Below are 22,896 nucleotides of genomic sequence, written 5' to 3' on the forward strand. Positions count from 1 at the left end.
GATATTTAAAACTATGTGCGAAATCATATTTATAAAGATCAAAAGAACGTTTAAATCGCTATCGCAGACGAAAAACGTTTCTGCAATTCCCAGACAGTTTAGACATTGTTTCTTAGAAATAAAAATTTAACAGCCTGCACACTTATTTAATTAGTCTATGTCGATTAAAACGACACTTTTTCCTCTTTCTAATTTTTTCTACATTCAATTGTATTTTCTCGTTCATGATTGTCGCAGCCTACACACATGACAAGCTTTGAGTTGAATCAGTATATTAATGTTAATATAGGGGAGACTGGGGCAAGTTGACTCGGGGGCAAAATGAAGAATGACTTTGCTTATGTTCATATATCTCAAAATTCAATATCCTACAGAGACTTCTAGCTCTCTACAATTCTAGACACTAAAAATTCTCTCAGTAAAGCCACTGCTGCCATTTCGAAGCTTGTTAGATGATCGTGCATTTTGCCTGACGTTTTGTAAATTTTATGATTTTCAACATAAAAGGTTGTTGACTAACAGAGAATGTATTTGATTATTCTTTGCTATATACGCAAGTTTCTCAGAAGCAACAAGTGCTTTTATTGGAACCTATGGGAAATCTACAATCCAAATGCTTTGCATAATATTTATTATAAGCATGCCTTTGTATACCGTTTTCTGGGTAATAATTAAAATATATAAATTAAAACAAATTTCTATGAGTTAATTAAATGAAAATTCATAAATTAAAATAATTTACTTAAAACATGTAAATGCATTATATTATTGTACACATTTAGTATATATATCCCCAAAATTTTATACAGAAAGTTTTAACATTTGTCAGTTAAAGGTAAATTTCAATAAAATGTCTTATGCATAACTTGATGCTCATGCTTTTTGTCAGCAAAGCATTTTGGACTTTCAAATAAAGCAATAAATTAAAGCCGTGTTATTTTTAATAGCTTTATATCTGTTTTGCTTATTGTGTAAACGAACCTTTCTTATAAAGTCAAGTCCCATGACATTACAGAGTCATTAAAAACATAACTATCCGGGTAATCTATCTTATAAATACACATTTTCTTTCGCGGCAATGCATTTACTTATTCCTGATGTAAATTAGGCAGCTAACAGAAAAATCTTTCTTTTTGGCTTCCTTCAATGAAAGAAAGTCACGAGATTAAGCATTTGGGAAATTAAGAACATGGTTTGAATTTCATTGCAACAATAAATTTATGGTTGAAAATTGCTCAAAATCTATTTTAAAAAAATGCTGAAATTTAGAAAAACAATTGGATAGAAATTAAATTTTTATCTTTGAAAGGATAATTGTTTGAAATTTATAATGCTGTACAAATCCTTTTCGGTAATAATATTTTGTAGCAGGAAAATGCCAAAATCTCGCTCAATTTTCAGTTAATTAAAACTTAAAATATTACACCGAATTGCATATTTCTGCCATACAAAGTTTAATTCATTGAACGTTATTCTGACATTAATACCAATCGTCAAATAGGTATTAAACTGTTCTTTAACATGGTGTACTATAATATGTCAGAAATTTAGCTTAGTTTAGTTTTTTTAAATGAACGTTCCTGTTAGAAGATAAACCAAGACAAATTCTGAACAGACCTTGTAATTCTAAAACATGGACACATGACAAGGTGGATATCTCAATACACATTTAATTGTCTAAACTGCAATGCCATTCCGAGGCTATAACATTTTACCCAAGATAGCAAATTTATCAGACAGCAGACTTAGCTCCCGTTCAGACCTCTCGGCAGAATAGAGTCTCCAATTTACATCCTTCCAAATGCGGAATGAAGACCTTAACATCACGCCCTACTCCGTTTCTAAAGTTTACGTGCGTTTTATTCGGTTTAGGTTAGATATTGTCTCAAATTTACGATATTCCATTCCCAGAAAGGAGGCGTTAACAACACACGATACCGTCGTCTCTAGAGGTTGTGTGGCATTTCTGCTGTTTGATACAAATGTCAACAAAGGCTATTGTTGTGATTTTATTTCTTTTGATCAGACCTTTGAAACGCAAACAACTATGAACTAGCAGATGGATCACAACAGCCTATTGGATGAGCATTAGTTAAATTCGATATGCTGGAACTTAGAGCACATTAAATCAACCCTGGGTCAATCGGTTTCACAATGGGTAAAATGTTGAAAGTACGTGGGAAGAGCTTTTACCTCAAGTGTCATTTTCATAAACTACCTATTGTTCGAAAATGAGAATTCCGATCCTTAATTAGCCCTCATGTATTTTGTAAACAGAGAATTAATTTAATAAACCAAATTCAAATTACACTAACTGGATAGTTCAACCAAAGTCGAAATCATTAAATGGAGGCTTCGCCGATAATTTAACACTGTTGTTTTGCTCAGGGAGTCATTTATGTATTCAGAAAACTCTGTTTAAATTTAAAGCTATAGCATTTCAGACAGACGGTTTAAGCATGATTAGGTTGTTTTCGAAGATTGTTCAAACATGTTAGTAGAATTCAACAAATAAACATATTTTCAACATATAAAAGAAGACTGCCTGAAATAATATTTTCTTTCTTTTTAAACTTTTAGTTAAATCACTCATGTCTCTGCAAAATAAGTTAGAAATTACATTTGCATATTAAAAACAGCTCTGGCCATACTCTGAAATGTAAAATTATGATAATCAAGTGCTAAATCCTTTGCTCTTGTGATACTAGCTTTGATCATGCTAAATCCTAAGTTGCATTTAAAATAGTTTGAAGTGAAAAATTTTGTAACTGAAATTTTGAATTATTATAATTCTTATCAAAAAATTTCAAATAGTTCAACAAATAATTAAATCATGGATATTAGTTAGGTATGTCTGTTTGTTTCACAGATAGATTTCACAGCTGAGACTTTCCTGTCTTTTTACGAAAATTATTTAAAATCGGAAACTGATAATATTTTACATAAATCCTAATCAATTTCGAATGCACATTTTTATGCGTATCATGCAAACTTTCTGGCGTCAATGGTTCTGAAAGTGACATTCATTCTGGAAAAAAAATTATTTGCTAACACAGGGTTATTTGCACAAATATATTTAATTGCTTTCATATGATTTTATTTAACTTGACTAGTTTCATGTTTGCAAGAAGGGAATTTGTAATCGATGTTTTTTCTCACTGTCTGATCCACTAGGGTTCTGAAATCTTGTAGAATTATGTTTTTCCGATGGCATAACAATATTTATTATTTTCAGAAGTTAATTATTTTTAAATCAAATAATTTTGATGAAGTTCAGTCTCATTTTTGAGGGACGAAACCAGTTTGGGGATTTGAAAAAAAAAAACTCGAATAAAGATTCCATAATGTTCATAACAATAAGTGAAAATTGCATCAAACACTAAAGAAGAAGAAATAATAATAAAAGCTTTTCAAAGCTCACATTTATTAAAGTATTGGAAAGTAGAAAAGTTTAATAGGTAAATTCAAGGCTTCTCGAGTAGTCAGGGAAGTAATATGATCTGTAGTAAAGTGACAACGCTAAATTTAATGAGACATGTTAGCTTGGCTCCTAGAGTTACAAAAAAGTCAAAGAAATATAGGAGATTGTCCAAAAAGTCCGTTTTACAAAAATGTATGCTATACTATAACAAAAGCACAGGACAAAGTTTAATGGAGTTATCTGGGAAACTAGCGGAGGTTTGCTTAACTTAAAAAAGGGCTTGTCATAAAATTGAAAATTTATTATTTAGGATTATCACACTACTTTCCAGAATTAAGCAACGGTGAAGTGAAATTTAAGCAACGAAGAAAGTAAATAAAGCGTATCACCGATATCTCGATATATTCACATTGCAGATGATTAGGAATGTGCATGCTGGTCTACTTGATTGAATGCAAATGTGTATTGTACCTGATGGCGGGCATTATGGACACATTCGCTGTATTTTTGCTTGCAATTGCATTTATTTTCTTTATCTCTTTCTTTTGCTGATATGTGTCCTTTCCTTGCCCTATGCATCATACTGGATAACGCTTATTTGCTTTCAAGTTTTCCCATCTGTATTGAGTTTCTCAGCATAAAATGTTAAATTGTTAATCTTTTGTGATTGTATGGATGCGAAATTTTAATCAGATATTTTGATAGTTGCAGGAAGATTATGAGTACGGATCCTCAGATTCCCCCTCCCACCTTAATCGGCACGCTTTCTAGATTTTTTTATCATTATTTTTGTTTACTTTCTTTGTTGTTATCTATCGCTTCATCGTTGCTTAACCCGAAAAAACTGTATGATAATACCAAAGAATGCATTTTTCAATTTTAAGACAAATCCTTTTCCAAGTCACGGGAAGGGCATAATTTCAGTCACGAAATGTCTCGGACAATTTTACAGAAAACTCCATGAAACTTGTTCACTTTACAGCATAGTCACTTTACGATAGGTACACTTTACTTCCCTGGCTATACGAGAAGCTGTATTGAAGTGCTTTAAGTACTTAACCCGTCACACTGTATTGGTATATATATGCAGAAAAAACCCTCCTCAGACGGACATTTTGGCTTTAAGCCAAAGTTGCATTGTGAAAGAAAAACATAAGAACTACAGTTTGAAGAATGTATACATTTAATATCGATGGACCTATTGATTTTTTTATACAATGTAACATTAAAGAAATGAAAAAAAAACTTGCTAACATATCTTTAGACAAAGCTCTTTTTTTGCAGAGATATTTCATGTCGTCAACTAACATGTGAACCGATTTCTAAAAAAAATAAATAATGGCTTTTTCTTTAATTAATTCTACGAAGGATTAAAATACCAGAACAACTTGAATACTTGTATTTGAGTTTATCAACTAAAAGAAAACTTTCCTATTCTTATCACTAGAACTACTTTATCAATCTTAGATCTAGAAGAAATAAAACCGAATTCTTAGAAATATTTACTCCGGAGGGTATTTTATGCGCCCTTTTTCTTACATATGTAGTTTCCTTTATATTCAATTTACCAATAGTACAACAAAAATAAGTTTTGAGATTTTTTTCAACTTTTTTCAATTTACAATGCAATTTCTTCTTCTCTGATTTGTATGAAGGCGAAAAAGAAATTAAATTTTTCCTACAGTGTGATCTGTTGTATTCCCTTGCGAATTTGACGTACCCAGTCATATAGATACAACATGAAATCACCGGAGGTTACAAAGGTACTTTTTTTATTTGTTTTGTGGGAAATAATTTAATTTTCCAAGTTAAGACTCGATTTCATCCAAGTCTCCTTTTCTGTAAAAATACGTGTTATATGACGCATAATTCAAGTTTGTATATTGATATGTAAAACTGAAATATTTCAGAAGTTCAGAAGTCTGCAACCGAATTATAGAACTAATATACAAACTTAATACTGAAGAAATTTTTTTAGAAAAAATTTATTTTTAGATACAGAGTTTCCAAAAGCATATTTGAAAGCATAGAAAGCAGCTTCGTGTAGGATTGAACAAGATTTGATCTATGTGTGAGTAGATGTAGATTTTCTTTCGCATATATCAATAGTTCAGCGTACAATTAATTAAATAAGACGGATACGTGAGGCAATAGACACTATTCAAAATAAAAATAATATTAAGAATAATCAATCAATCTATAAATTTATATATATATATATATATATATATATATGTATATTAACTTCATTCTAAAATGGTCCCTTTATTCCCTGATCCAATTCCACCTTTTTTGTTTAATTAATGCCACAGAAGCTCTGCAAAACTGCTTTAATCAGCACTTTCACGCGTTCCAAGTAAATTGATAAAAATCTGTCAAGCAAAGCAAATTCTTTTAAAAGATACCTCTTCTTTCCGCTTCCTAAGTCTACAAGTGTCAAATAATCCCTATTAGAATCTCATAGTATAAACTCACCGGCGAAAAATATTTCGCGCTCTTTTCGCTCTTCTGCTCTTGTATCGAGATGTGAACGGACGACAATTTAATTGTCGCTTCTTGCTTGTACATATATTATGCCACACGGGATGGAATAAAGCGGAAGTTCTAAGATTTCAAAGTGTCTCTCTCTTCGGCCACGAAACTGCTAAAAAATAAGTTTTTAAACAATCAACACACACACACACACACACACACACACACACACACACACACACACACACACACACACACACACACACACACACACACACACACATTTGCCTTTATAATATTTAGAAGTTCGCAAGAAAATTAAATAATTGAGTGTTTTGACGAGAGCAAATTTTATTCATTGATTACTACAGGGAAAAGATAATTCAAAGTACGTATTATCGTAATGCGATAATTCAAAGCCAACAGAATAGCTGTAAAAATTCCATTTACCAAAAACAAAATTGCTCTATAAAGAGTTTGGCAGCGAGTGTAAATATAAAATTCCAATTTTTAAACAAAACATGCTGGAAAAGAATCATTTAATTGTTACTAATTTTAAAAATAACACTAATTAATCAATACAGAGTCATTTAATTGCATTCAATAACTTCCTCTCAAATTCAAAAAAAAAAAAAAATCCTGCTTAACTGTTTTTCTGTTAATTGCTTTTAGATTTCACACCTTTTCATTTTCTTGTGAAATTTTATTGTTTTTAGCAATTTAACTTTGCAATCAAAGGTTTCCTCAGCAAAAGATCAGATTAGTAATAGTCCTAACTTATTATTGCTGACATATTTTTGAAATTGCAAGGATATTTTGTGTAAATACCAGGGCTATTTACAATATCTCGTAGATCAAGTGAAAAAAAAAAAACCCTTTGGTAAAGAAAGTAATTCTCCTGTTATATGATTGATTGAGGATTTACAAGTTTTGACAGTATACCTGGGAGGTCTAAGCTATCTAACTATTTGATCATATTAAATATTCTTTATCTTTTGAAAATTTTTCTAAAGAAGACTATATGGGTATTATATTCGGTTCGTCCAGTTGAAAGACACAGTTTCAGAGAAGATATAATATTAGTGGCTGATATTTCAAATATACCCTCGCATTAGTCATTTTTATCAAATTGAATCAAAATTCATATTTCAATGGAAACAGTTTTTTTTATTTATTTATTTTCTTTCAGTACGAAAATAGCTGAAAAATAGAAAATAAATGAGTATTATACGAAAAAAAAAAGAGTTATATAACTCCCGCGTTTTTAATTTGACGCCATTTATTACTCTGAAAATCGCTGCTTTTATCTTGTTAACAAATCTGGAAAGCCAAAGAGTAGCTATTAAATTTAAAAGAAGAATTGGGAATTTCGCATATCTAATAATTCTAAAGAAACCGATTAAAATATTCGAAAATTTCACACATCTCTATTAAACAACAAAGGAAAATATCCTTCTCTTTAAAGAATAGAAACAGAATTTTTTATAAAAAACTGGCAATATTTGTAAATGCATTAAAATGCCTTTAGGAATGCATCTTTAGAACCAAAGGTAGAAAAAATGTTACGCGCACAGGACAAAAAATAAAAGCTTTAAAGTAGGCTGAAATGATACTTTTGTAATTACTCCCAATTTATGTAAAACTTTAAAACCTTTTTTAAGTATCCTTTTCCAAACAGAATTTTCGATATGGTATATGACAATGGATACGCCAAAAACTCATTCAGAATGATAATAGCCAATTTTAATTTTAATTAATTTAATTTAATTTAATTCAATTACAAAATAATTATTTGCTCTTTATATCTAAAACTTTAAGAAATGAAAGAACGCTCCGATTTCCTTTTGAACTTTTTTCTGTGTTTTTTTACGAAATGTTTAGATTTTATTTTTAATTTTGTGCTTTGCTCTAAAGATAAAATTGAAAACTTTGCATTGTGATTCTTCCTTAAGATTTAAATTATAGTAAAATTCTCTATTTCGAGTAACAAAACCATTAAGAGTTTACTTCAAGATATTAGATCTGCCTTCGCAAAGGGGTCTAATTACCCTCCTAAAAGAGTAACTCTTCCTTGGATGGTTGAAATGAAAGGAGAAATGGTTGAAATGAAAGGATAATGAAAGGAGATTTAAGAAAGTAATTTTTTATCTTCCACTGTCTTAAAAAGGGAGACTAAGCCGGAATATTCACTCTCTATACAAACCAACTGATACATTTCTTCCTTAAATAGGAATAGATGCATCATTTCAAATTTCCTCTGTCTTCCTTAATCTTATTTGAGGGCATTTGCTTCCGGCAAGATAGCTATGCAGCATGGAACAGAGAGCATCAACCAGTGACATTGCATTCACTGATGAGTCTCAACTTAATCACTGATTTTCGATGTACATTCTGTATGCTGTTCAAGCATTCTGTCTATACTTGGTTCTGTCCAGAATAATGCAGAACTAAGCATAGATAGTATGCTCTCCAACATTCGAGAAGAGCACGTCAGTGGAGGTTTAATAGTCAACGCAGGCATCATATCACACACTTGCAAGGATTTGGCTGAGGTTCTTTTAATCTGTGAGGAACAGAGACGAAATATTAGGAAATTTTGGAATTTCGGGAAATGTTCTTCTTCTCAATGATACAGTTGAATTTTATTTTCAGATGAGCTACTGTCGTTCTCATAGTGTTCGACTAGTGGACGAATTTCTAGAAAATAAGGACATTTTTCGTATGAATTAGCCACCTAAGTCACCAGATCGCAACCAGATAGATCATATATGGGAAATTATTGGCAAAGTAATTATAACTCGCTCCAGGTATAACTATCCAAAGCTTGTAAACATTATTGTTGGGAGAAAGGAATCTCCTACTACAACGATTCATGAACAGTCTCATTTCCATTTTCAATTCAAGGTTATGGTAACTTTATATTGTAATCTCCGCTTTGAGAATTCCTGTCGTAACGAACCGTATACACTATCATGCGTGTGTACTGTAAATACTAGATATCTTTTTTTTGTTATTATATCAACTCATATACAAATCAAATTTCCTTTCAATATGTCAAGAGTCTATAAAGAAAATGGACCAAAAGGAAAATTTCTCGTAGTTTTAAATGCCACTTTCTAATGAAACATGAATAAAGCTAAACTTTTATTAAAAAATAATTCCGAAATTTAGATCAAAATTTTCCAACATAGCGATTTTGTAAGCTAAGTAAAGGTCCTTATTTTTAAAGCCAAGAAAGCTTTCAGCATCTTATTTATTTAAAATTACTTTGGGTCAGAATATGTAATAAATGTGAAAGTTTTTGAAGATATTTAATCATTGCATTTATTTTTAGCGTTTTTAACTTTTCTTTTTTTAATACTATTAATTCCATATTTATTGTTATAAAGAATTTAGAAAATAAGCTCCATAAAGAATGGAAGCAATGATGTGCATGAAGAAGTTAAATCTAATCGAAATAAATTAAAACTAGGTAAATAATAATAAAATATATGTATTTAATGTTAAAATATAGTAATAATAATTAATAACATAATATAAAATTTAGAGAAAATTACACGGACATTAATTTTTAGAAGCTTTCTAAGAGCATATTTAAAAATATGAATTAAAATTAAATAAAAGAAAGGCCCGAATTTCTTGGATTGAAAAAAAATGTTAGTTAAAAAATTTAAAAATTTAAAAAAGAAAGATAAATGTATATTTCCTTAATAAATAGAATTAATTTTATAAAGCAAACGTTCATGAAAATAATTGCGGCTAAGAGCTTTCATCATGCGACTTAGCGTAGAAATTCAGACAATGTGATGTCGATTCAAGTGTCATTCTCGTTAATTGACCACCATCCAAATTAATGAGACTTGTCTCAAAATAACATTCTGTAATTTCGAATAAGAATGTTATTGTGATACATACAATCATTTCAGTTATAAGGAAACTCTATAAAAGAATAAAATAATTGAATTTTCAAAAATTTAGCAATAAATGCATTTCTGTAATCATGTAGTTTAATCATAACAATCAATGCTTATTGAAAATAAGGAATTGTATGCAAATTGAACTTTTTATTCTTTGGACATAACAATGAATGAATATAAATTTTAAATGAATATAAATATTTTGAAAAGTGACACAAAAATTGTCACACAAAAAAGAGATGTAGATTGAAACTTTATTTCAGACTCTATTTGATGTGTCACTCAAAATCATTAACTGCCATATTGAAAATTTGGATAGAAAAAAAGTATGTAAAAGCTAAAACAATTATTTACAGTTGTGATATGAATTTTTAATGACATATGATTTATCGTTATAAATTCCCTGAGAAAATAATGAATTATGAAAATAATGCTTGATTGCATCGCCATTATACGTTGATCATAGCTTGGATCTTATGGAATACTTTGTCAATATAAAGTAGAGTAATATTTTCAGACAGTTTTGCCCATATATTTAATAATTTAACAGTCTATTCTACTAATGACTGTGACGAGCAACGCTTCTCTTGGTAGCAAATTCTGCAAAAACAAATTATCAACAAACATTTACAAAATAATACGACAATATGATTCAATTGAATCAAAAATCACTCTTCATTCGAGCTACACACATATTAATAACATTCTGTTTTATCATTTTTGACAGCTTCACTTTTTATATAAAATACTTTTTCTAATCCACTCTATATAAACTCCTTTTATTCATTTGCTTGCTTTTTGTTTAAACTAAAATCCATATACGGCAGTAAATAAGAGGCAAGAAGCAAACAAAGAGAATGCTATTAAAGAAATCCTAATTGGAACGAAATAAAAATTGAATATTTAAAAATATATTAACAAAAAGCTGAAATTCAAATGCAATTTGTACGAAAATATAAGAAAGCTAATGGAAAAAAAATCATAATTAGATTACTACCATTCGAAGATCACTAAAAGCTTTTTACTCTTGAAGTATGGAGTTAAAAGTTTTCAAAGCTTCTGTTATTAATTCCATTGCTAGAATCACATTCCTACGCATCTAACAATAAAGGACATTCAGAAACTTGATTATGCTTTAAGCATAATTCTTTAGAGGTCGTAACCAAATTGATAAAAATAAAACTGTACAATTAAGCAATGTAAGCGTTTGTAATTGATTTACTTGAAAATCGAAGTGCGTATAGTAATTTTCTAGACTGGAAGATGTTTCAAAAATATGCAATATCTGTAATAATAGTCTAGTTTTTAGATTTTATATTATATAAATAAAAAGTTATAATTGATAAAAATTATGACTGATGAAAGTTAAAAATCATATTATCACAAAATATTTCGTTCTGAATGTTGACTCACACGTTTTATGTTACCAAGTAATAAGTTATGTTCGTAAATTTAAAATATCTTATGTTGCGTTGTAAATAATTTAAAAAAATTGTTCAACTTAAACCAATGTAAGAAAGTAGTCTGTAAGTAAATCGCTCTCGTTCCTTTACCGATGATGGGTCTTATTTCCTTGCGCCTTATTCCCATGGTCCGTTATGCGTCTTGCTCGAAGCCGTCTTTGGACACCTGTGATCAATCGTATTTCTTCCAGCAGTGCCGTTCCTATAGCGCCTATACTTTCGCCGCTTCGTGCAAACTACGTCTCCCCAAGTATGAGACAACAAAAATGCCGACATAAAAATGTCTCCATGATATCTAATTTATAAACGTGCTGGTACTTTGAAGCACAATGCTTACTCGATTGATTTCTTTTTAATTGAAAACTGAAAAATTATATTTTGTGCAAAATTTTTTGGTGTATTATATATGAACAAAATGTTTAGGAAATAATGAGAGATCAAAGGAGCGGAAAGCTTGAAATGTATTTGAAAAAGATAATAATGTAAAAATTAAAAAAAAATCATAAATGTTAATAACACAAAAAAAATCTTAAAAAGACACCGTTTTGCTGCTTTATAAAAAAATAATTATGTATTTTAGATGCCTCTTTTTTCGATTGATCGAGACAAAAATTTGCCAAAGAACTACAATTGTAGTCACAAAATTTCACACCATATTTCATTTATTTAAGCCAGTGCGTCTATGAGTTATTGCTTTTACATGCATGCTAAAGTACAAACCGACAGACGACGAACCCATTGACGGATTCGATTAAAAATATGATATGAATTTCCATTTTAGTTACTATACCAAATTCTGACTATCTAGCTTTTCACGTTAATTTGTGCTCGGACAGCTGCTCAGACAGACTTCCTCTAAATGGATTTCTTCAAAATTTGATAGAAATCTATAAATTGTGTATAATGTCCATATCCGAAACTCCTTTCATCTAACACAAAGTGTTTTCGAGTTATAGAGTTCACAGGAAAACAACGTGACAGACAGACATGATTCTAAAAACGTGTATGTAATTTTCTTATTACCTATTCTTAAGAGACTTTTGTGGCATCAAAATTGAATATCCTATCCTATCCCAATGTCAGCTCAAAAAATAACAGTTCTGTGAAAGATATCTATCCAGAGATTGCAGTTTTAAAAAATGATGCCTTATCCATAAATTGTCTAAGATTTTAAAGTTTAATGACAGACATGAAAAATTTCATTTTAAAAATATTGAAATACCAGTATATTGTTACGAATTTGTAATGTTGCTTCCCTGCAGAAGTTTCTTTTATGATGAGGAAGAGAATTTTCACATATAGCTTTAATGAATGCTGAATGACCCTCGGCTTTGGCGATGACTTTAGACGCTCAAACAAATGTTCCAGAAACTACTGGAATTTTAGTGATACGTCGATTAAGAGCGAAGTTCTGATATCCTTCTAGAAGTATCTTTGCCTTACTACGGGATCTGTAAATATCCGAGAGGCAGAGCTGAATTCAGTCATTCGAATAGTGAGTCAATAGTGGAAAGAATATTTTTATTATATCTGGCCGTTTTATATTGCTGCGATTGTTTAACATTGATCTGCTGTTTTTGTGCTGCTGTTTACTGCAATTGGTATGCTTCTTAAGCTTAGGATGATTTGCTATTGTGTATTCGTGCTTTAGTCTAGAATAAAGCGTCGTTATTTGTTAATGAACCTTTTGGATTTTTCACCATGCAATCCACCAACGAATTTTTAGATTTCCTGTAATAATATGTATGATATAAATTTCTTGTACTGTCTTCTCTAGCTAATGCTCCTAATTAGAACAGGAAATGCTCCTAATGATCCTAAATCCGAAGAGGAAAAAGGTTGCATTTGGTCTTCAAATAAGTCTGAGATTCTAGATACCTTCACGGACTGCTCGCAGAACAACTTCTACTCGTGTTTCTCTTACTTATTGATACATTTTTTTCTTATTTTTACATTTTTGTTGAGTTTTTTCCTTTTCTTTGATTATCAAATTTTCAAAGTAAAAAAAAAGGAAAGAACACCAGATTCTCAAAATGGAATGATAAGTAATTAGATAAAAAAATGTAACTTTAAAAAATAATTTCAGGGGATGCTGCAGCTCTGCAGCCCTGATGGACGAGGTGTCACTATCTATTTTTCCTATCTTAGAACACTTTCAATAATTTAGCAATTGCATATTTATGTTCTCAATTTCTTAGAAAAAACCGAATAGAAATTTATTGAATTCTATAACAGTAGTGAATACCCTTATTACTCATATAGCAGCATCATAAAATAGATAGTGACATGACAAAAAAGTATACATAAAATTTCGAAGGTGAAATCTCTGAAAAAAATGTAGATGCAATGGCTTCGAAAGCTTTTTATAGTAATAATTACATTTTTACTTGAAAAGCAAATATTTCACTCGCATAGTCTCATTATTTGAAAAGCAATCAAGGAAATCCTTTGACAGATGAGTCTGATGAGGAAACTCGGCATTTTACCGATGGAGATATTTTTCTATATTTAGATTTCGGCATTTATCTTGGATACCGCAAAACCATTAACAGGGGATTAAATATATCGACTGCATTCACTGCGTGGGCCGCGGAAAAATATTCCAAGATGCTCAAATTCTTGTATCTGCAAATGATTAGATAATTAAACAGTAAATTGAAAAGGGGAAAATGAAAGTTGATTATATATGTGTGTGAAGGGAAAAAAAAATACGATATCTTTACTTACACCTTATGGCATGGATATTTTATGGATTCGAAATTGTATCAATACATATCTTTTTACGTGTTAATATTTCAATAAAATGTTTCATGTTCTCACCAGTTGATATACCTGATTTTTCTCAGGAATAAAATAATTCCAGGTATAATATCTTTAATATAAAACTGCTTTTATATAAAATATTATAATGCACAAAATAACGGTTTCCTTAAACGGTTTTTAATTTTAAAAAATAAGGATCTGCATCAGATGATTTATAAAAACCACCGACAGCTAATTTTCTCCGTAAGTTATTAATAGTTATTAAATCTGTATTCCAAATCTAAACTCACAAACACTGAAACATGTTAAAGAGTTTTAGGAAAGACTGATACAATTATCAAGCAGTTTATTTTAATCATTGAAAAAATTGGAAATAAACCAAATCTTTGGTTGTCTTTTTTTATTTTCAGTGTATCTCAACATTCTGTTAATGTGTTCTATCACTAGTTCTTCATATGTATTATTTTTCTTCAAGAATAAAAAATGTTATTATAAGTTATGTATAAAATTTATTAAAAATGAGAGAAATACATTGTATGGTAATGAAAAAAAGCTTTCAAAAATATTTTAAAAATCAAATTTATATGGAAAAATAAAAGAAGAGTACTTAAAAGTTTCACCGTTGTTTAGAACGGGAGTGTCTACAAATTTACTTATTTCAAAATCTTTACCATTCATTCCGTTATTTTTAGAATTAAAAAAAAAAATTAAAAATGGAAGGAAACATTGCTCTGAAATTAAATCGCCATCATTGAAAAGGTAAAAGTTTGATTTTAAAGATGGTTTGAAAATATTTTTTTGTAAGAATTTTCTTTGAATTTACTGCGGAAAAATATCTAATTTTCAGGTTATTTATAATTTAATTAACTTTTGCACTTTGAAAAGTTGGTAATATTTTTTCTCATATCTTAAACAATAAATGAGTAAAATTTGGTTGAATTTTGGCTTGTTATAAGGAGGAGATGGGGCATATGCACACACACACACATATATATAACCCACAAGGGTTTTTATTAATATAATACTCAATATTCTGAATACTCACTATAGAACTTTGATGTTTCATAGCAGATATATTTATAGAAGCTCAATATTTCCTTTTTGTAGAATAAACACAAAGAAACAGCTCAAAAACTCTGCCCGAATCTGAAAAATAGTTTTCGAATCTAAATTGTTAAGATAAAAGGAATGAATAGATTCTGAATGAAAATTAGAACACATACATGCAGATTCAACGAACAAAATATTCATTAAGAGAAGAAAGTATGATATTGCCACGAGTTACAAAAAGTTACTTTTCCAAGCATTAAGTCTTCGTGCACACATCTGAATTTTTACCATAACAGTTCCAGGACGTACAAAGTAGGGTATAAAATACATTATTTCTTATTAGGCAGTGCACACATTCTACCTGATTCATTGCTGAGACAAATAAATAAGTGGGCTACCGTTTTGATAAATGTTTTGTAGAAGAACTGTAACGGTAACATAATACATGGGATCCCCAGTTTTGCGTTTTTTTTATCTTCAATTGAAGAATTTTCTCCTAAATCGAACACGGAAACGGTTAATAGACCCCGCTTATTCCGTACTGCATAGGTAACCCTAATGAATCCTATATAGAGAGTGATTGATGTTTCAGATTAGAGGTCCAGTCTATTATAATACGCTTCATGAAAAGGTTTCTTTGAGGTTTTTCCCAATATGATGTCAGATAAGCATTTGGAACCAATACACCCTTATCGATAACACTATTACTTGGTCTCTCTAGTTATCGAATACATTACGATTGGGCACATTTAGAATATAATCGAAAGAAAATGCATTTAATCAGTGAAAATATAAACAACATATGCATTGTTAATTGGAGCTCAGAAAGGAAATTTTTATTTAAATCTTACAAAAACTATTACTGATCTTAAGAAGTGAGGCTTTCTTTCAGAATGATATCCGAATAATAAGAAAATTACTGCATTCAATAATATATAAACTACATGGGATTATTAGAAGCAGTTCCATTAGATTTTACAGGCCACTTATCATGTATCCTTTTATCCGTTCTCTAGTAATTGTAATCATTTTTATATATTTTATTTTTAGCTTCGAGATCAGTTCATAATAGCTCTTCTTTTTTTCCTTCTCTTAAAATGGGACGTGTATAAACGAAATAATTTTAATAATTTTTATTAAGAATTTGCTGCATTAATAATTAGATATTAAACCAAAATTCTTTAGGAAAATTTTCCTGTGTAACTTATATTAAAATGTATTTTACGTTGTTCATTTCAGAGTATTGATATCTCATTATGGATAACTTAATTTAATTGAGACCTTATTTTATAAAGTTTATTGATTAAAGATTTTATTGAAGTATGACAGGCATTTAAGATGACTGATTATTATTCTTGGAATCGAAGCTCAATGCAATGAAAAAAATCCAAAGCGTGCAATAAATCTATTTGATTATTTCTGTCACAAATTTGCGCCCAAAATTCGTAAAATTTTTTAAAAAAATGTTAAAAATTAATGGAATCCAGAATTTTTTATTGTTTAATGGAATAATACATTATAAAGAAATTTCTGTTTTTAAAAAATATATCATATAAATCCTACTGAATGGTGAATGTTTCAATAAGAATTTTTAAAAAAAAAATCAAATGAGCAGGAAATTTATATATATAAATGCAAATAAATCATTTTCTTTCACGTGTCGCCATCTGTTGACCAAAGAGAGTATTATTAAAAAGGTTTTGAATAATTCAATATTATTTTTTAAGTTGACGAAACATCATTTGAAAATTTTCATCGAAATTAATTCTACTTATTTTAGTTACTGTTTATACCAGCCTTTCGGGGCTAAGTCTGCAGTCAATAACTTTCATTGTAATGCACGCGTCAAAGTATAAACGATGTTCTATTTAACCACTAGATGGTGTTACCATCTCAATCTTCCGTGCAGATTTTACAAACCACAATCGTTTTTTAAAAGCCAAGAACATTCATTCCAGTGGTACATTCCAAAATTATTAAGTGGTATTCCATTTCCTCACTAGATGGTGCTACCATTTCTACTCTCCTTGGATACTTTCGCATATTTTGTCACTGAAATAGATTCTACGGTGCTGCATTGTTCTAATAGAATTAATAACACTGTTTTAACAAAACCCAAGTAAAAAAGAGTAAAGAATATCGTTGCTTCAAAGTGAAGATTTCAATACATTAATATTTTATGGGTACATAGTACTGCTCCATTTAATGAAAAGATAATTATTTGATGTGCATGAAAATTATTTTAAAATTCATTGTAGGCATTATAATCTCTCGTACTTAAGATGCAACTTAATATACCTAGCAAAATCAATAAATACCAAACTATATATTACATGCTACCAATATTCAAAACTTTCAAAACGTTATAGAAATAAAATTTCTTGATATCTTGCCATTAAGAAATGTCAATATTCATTAGATATTTTTAAAATAATGAAAGAAGTTCTTTTTTAAGCGTAGTTTGATTAAATGAATTTTAATAAAATTAATCTTACCCTTTTACCACTTTATTTTTATAATTTCTACATCATATGATTTAAAAAAAAAATTGAAGCCACTATATCTTTTCTCATATCTATCAGAACTCAAATCATAAAAGGAGAATTTACAATACATTAAACGAAGAATTTTAAAGATAATTAAAGAAAAATTTAAATTTAGCAGTTTCAAAGAATTTTAACGTTCAAAAATGGCAATATTTGCACATTTTTAATTACTTACAAAATCGTCAAAAGATAGCTTTAGCTTCTATTATTAACGAGCAATTAAATTTCGTAAAGACTGCAGCCTTTCTAGAAGCTTTATACGTGATAGAGTAGCAGAAAAAAATTTCCTGAACTGAAAATATTTTCATCAAAAAGTGCTTATCTCGTCCTACTGAAAATCAGCTTTAATGAAAAAGCGTTTGTATAGATTAAAAAAAAAACATGAAACGAAATTTGAATAGAGATTTTTAAAAAAATGTCCTTCTACTGCTTTGCATATTCCAAATTTTTACTTTCTCAACCTTTCTTGCTTCGCTAAATTGCAAAATTTTTTGGATTCACTAATTGAAATGCTGCAGACACTAAACCATCCTTATCAATAATCAAGGATAAAATAGATAAGATAGCACATGCGTTTTGGAGTCTAGGTATTTAAATAATTATCAACGACAAAGAAGCATCGGGTAAAAAAACATAGCTATTATATGTTATCCGATAGAGGAAGACAAGAGAAAATGATATATGCAAATAAGGGGAAACTAGAACAAATCAGTTTTGCAAACAGGTGGTGCGAAGTCGACCGAATAGAATTCGCAGTTTAGTTTTAAAGTCCCTGGAGTGAGAGAAGTCCTAACAAGGGCGTCATTCTTGACATTAAACATAATTTCATCTCCATTATTACATGTTGGATTCAAGAATTAGCATTTACTGCTAATTTCGAGAAGTCGAATAGGATTTCTCACTATCTCCTATATGATGAAAACGCCGATTTTGCGTTGTATCCTTAAATTGAATAAACTTTTTTGACGCTCAGTTTTATTGCATAAGAGCTAACATAACTGTGGAGAAACTAGTTAAATTTAATACATAATCGCCAAACAAATATACAGAGAGAATTAATACACTTTTGAACAGGATTTCAATAAACAAACAAATGTTTTGGCAAGATTCTATTATTTGAAATGAGAAATATTTAAAAGTTATTTATTCTACGCATATAAATAAAGCTGTAGATTAATAGATATGTTTTTGTGCTTTCCGAAGAGAAATATTCCTATTTACTTATTCAAAAGCAATGTGAAATGTGTTGTGTTAAAACTTTTAAATACAAAATAAGCAATATTATTAATCAGAAAAGGGGGGAAAAAAGTCGATCATTATTTTTACATGGAAAGAAATCTCCAAGCGAATATACGGAAAACGTATGTTACTGTAAATACATATGTAGTATCGGAACATAATAAGCCAAAATTTGCAACATAATAAAGTTAATAAAGACAATGTTCACCAGCTTTTGCCATGGTATGTGACTCAAACAGAACAGTCTGTAAAACTCTACAAGAAAGCGAATTCACAAGAGAAAATGGAAGTATATTGCAACCCTTGGTGATGCATGGATTTATAGAATGTCTGCAATAAAAGTAGATCTATTTATAATCGAAAACGAAGAGAAAAAATGCGAAAAACTGGTTTTGTCAAAGCAAAGAAAATTTCAGTAAGGGCTTTAGGATTCTTGTCGAGTTTTTCTATAATGAGAAATTAAAAGTATGAAGAATGGAAAAAAAATCTTCAAAATTCAACGTATAATTAAGATAAAGTTTCACGTCTAATAATTGCATGTGAAACTCCGCTTTTTTATCCTAATGATTTTCAGAGAGAGAATTTTCAGCAAGACAAAGCTACAAGTCGTACTTCGAAAAGTAGCAGTGTATTCCTTGAAAAAAAAAAACAAAAATAATACAGGTATTGCATATATAATCTAGAAACCTATTTCTAAGACGTTTCACCTACCAATTGAGCCTCCCACCGGGGGGGCACTTTATATATGAAGATGAGAAGCTTCTGGCATGGTGGTTGGTTCTCACCCCTCGGTTGGATACAGAAATGAGGGAGGGTAGATTACCCTCTACTGATAATGGGACGTGCTTCTCACGGGAGGGGTTGTACCGTGGCCGGTGATGGTTCTTAGGATTCAATCTTAGTTCCCACCAATGCTGTCACGTTGGTCCGGTCAGTCAAATATAATCAGTATGCCTTAGTCATGGGTCGGAGTAGCCAGGTTTGTGGTAACCAATTATTGTGTTTTTGGTTTGGCAAAAAGAGTTTTTTTATGCTTAAACCAATCACTACTGAAGCACACTATAAAGTAACGAAAATAGAATGGAAATCAGCATCACTGGAAATTTTACGAAAAGTTCTTCTATCATAGAATTCGCTAAGCAGACTTATAGTCTTGAAAAATACTATTTAATTGAAAATTAAAAACAAATAGCCTTTATATTTGAAGCATTGATTAAATGGTCCCCAGAAATTGTTTTAAAAATGCTTAAAAATCCTCTGTATAATAACAATATATTAATCCATGTTTCAGGCATTAGCAAAACCAAATATTAATGCTAATTTTTTGTGTTGTATTATGCGTTCTTAATCATTGTATTTGAAAACCACATCTATGAATAGACAATGGAAGGAAAGATAAATAATTATGTATAGTTAATTTTAAAAATATATTTTAACTTATTAGAATTTTAGTCTTAGGAAATAGGAAATCACAAATTTGCGATAAAGTGGCATCTTAAATACACTAAGAGTAAAGTTTTCAAGGAGAAGCAAAACTGAAATTTAGCCCAATTAAAATTTGCGTCAGAGGCTTTCTGTTCAATTTTAATTAATTTAGTTTTCCATAGGATAAAAGTCTAAAGTTTTACCCAATTTTAATCAATTAATGCTTAATTTCTTAAAGATAAGATGAAGGTTTGTAGAGCTATGTTAGCTTTGTAGCAGTTTTAAAATGACTGTACTTAAAAGCTGAATTTAATATATTCTCAAACTTTCTTAATCAAAATTATAAACATCTAAGAAAGTACTGATTACAAAAAAAAAAAAAAAAATTGAAAGAAGACTTTTTTTTGTCCACAGATAGACTTTAAATTTGGATTATATAAATGTAAAAAAAAAAAAAAGAAAAAAAAAACCGTATAATTTTATATATATGTAAATGAAATTTCTTCTGCCAGATAAGAAGATATAAGCAAGAAACAGAAATGCAGGATGTAACCGTAAAAATTGCGACAAAATATTTTTTAAATTTCAAAAACTGCATGAAAGAATATTATATAATTAAATTTGAGCAATAAATAAATTCAGTACTCCCATATTTGTTTAATTTATATTCAGACAGTGTGGAATCAACACAAGGGCTATTTTGAGTTGCCCATTTTAATTTAGAACCCCAGTCAGATGAAGAGAAACTGCTCTAGTATCCACTCTCCAAATTTCCGTCCATACCAACAATACATAATACTTGACGTACAGCAGGGCCATATACATGGTCGACCTTTTGTGGAATCGGTCTTCGCACCTTTTGGTGTTAGTAGGCCAGCGTAGCCTTTTAACATTCCAAGATTAAATAAAATGTATGGAGGATATTCTTTCTAATCAATCTTTCTACATTGATATAACATTTTGTTTGGAGCGACATAGTCAACTTCATGGCTCTACAATTTTTTTTTAAGTTGGTATAGCATTTTGTTAGTCAACTTCATGGCTATACAATTTTTTTTTAAGTTGGTATAGCATTTTGTTAGTCAACTTCAGGGCTCTCAATCTTCCCCGCCCGCAGAAAAAAAAAATTGAAACTACCCGACGAGAGCATTTGAATTGTTTAAAGATATTTATAAGAAGGCATGATATGTAATATAACTTAAATAAATAGCTTTATTTGTAAATTATAACTTTCATATCTAAGGTCCCTGAACTGCAAGTTTAAAATAAAAGAAAGCTGAATCGTTAGAGTTAATATTCTTTCTTCCATGATTCATTTCAAAATTTCATATTCTTGTGTACATTTGTCCCCAATATATTATGATTACAATCATTAATATAATTCATATACATTATAACTTTCATTATCTTTTTCTGTAAAGAATGATTAATGATCGCATTAGCTAATTAGTATTATTAATTACAGTTTAATATTTATACTAATATTGCGGTTATTACTCAGAATATTCGATTATTTTTTACTTAATATATTGAAGATAATAATTGTCCTGTTGTCGTTGAATTAATTCTATTTCCCTTAAAATTACAATGACAATGGCACCTTAGCTTTAGTGACAATAATATTTATTAAACTAAGAATATCATCATCATGAACTGCATCATCCCAGCTTCTATTTTATCAATACATCATTAATTTCTTTAACTTTCAATTTTTCCTAATTATCCATTTAGATTGTATTTGAAATGCTTTTTCCTAATTGTTCAATGAAAAGTTGGGTTGTTCCTGGAAAACGCGAGCTTTTTGCATCAAATTATAAAGTCTATAAATGCCTTAATTTTAGATTTTTTTATTTATAAACATGGCGGTTTGTTGCAAGCAATAACAACAAAAGACCTGACGGTACAAGATTTAAAGCATTTTGACTATTAAAAGATTAGATAAAGAATGAATAAGAAATATGAATTTTTACTATCTCGTATAAAAAATATGCAAAGAGAAAATATATCAATAGTCAAAAAATTCGAAATCGAGATCGTAAAGATCCCCATTTCCTCCTGAGTCCAACCCCCCTTTTTTAGGATTGATTTGTCTTTCGAGAATACGATAAGTCAAAAACGTTTTGAGCTAGACAGATGAAATCTGATATATGATCTTTACTCAAATATGTAGACTTCTATCTAATTTCGAAGAAAATCCATTCAAAGGAAGTCTATCTTCCCAGTTATCCGAATAAAAGTTAACACAATAAATAAAAATGGAAGAAAGTTCAATAGATAAAATTTAGAATGCAATTAAATATTTAAAATGTAGTTGTGAATAAAATCTAGAACCAAATCCACCAAGGGGCTGACCGTTTTTCTATCTGTTCTTTCAGAAGCATGTAAATGAGAAAATTTAAAAATGCAATAACTAATAAATTTAATATATGAATTTGTAACTACAATTTCAGTTTTTTTTTGTCCATTTATGGTTTTAAACTGTTGGAAAAAAGAAGCCTAAAATATACATTAGGTTTTCTGGTACTTGTGTATTAACCGTATCCCAAAGATAAATCGCCAAACATCGCATTCTAATAGGCCTTTTTCTATTATTCACCAAT

Source organism: Argiope bruennichi, chromosome X1, assembly GCF_947563725.1.
Source record: "Argiope bruennichi chromosome X1, qqArgBrue1.1, whole genome shotgun sequence".
Taxonomy (NCBI): Eukaryota; Metazoa; Arthropoda; class Arachnida; order Araneae; family Araneidae; genus Argiope; species Argiope bruennichi.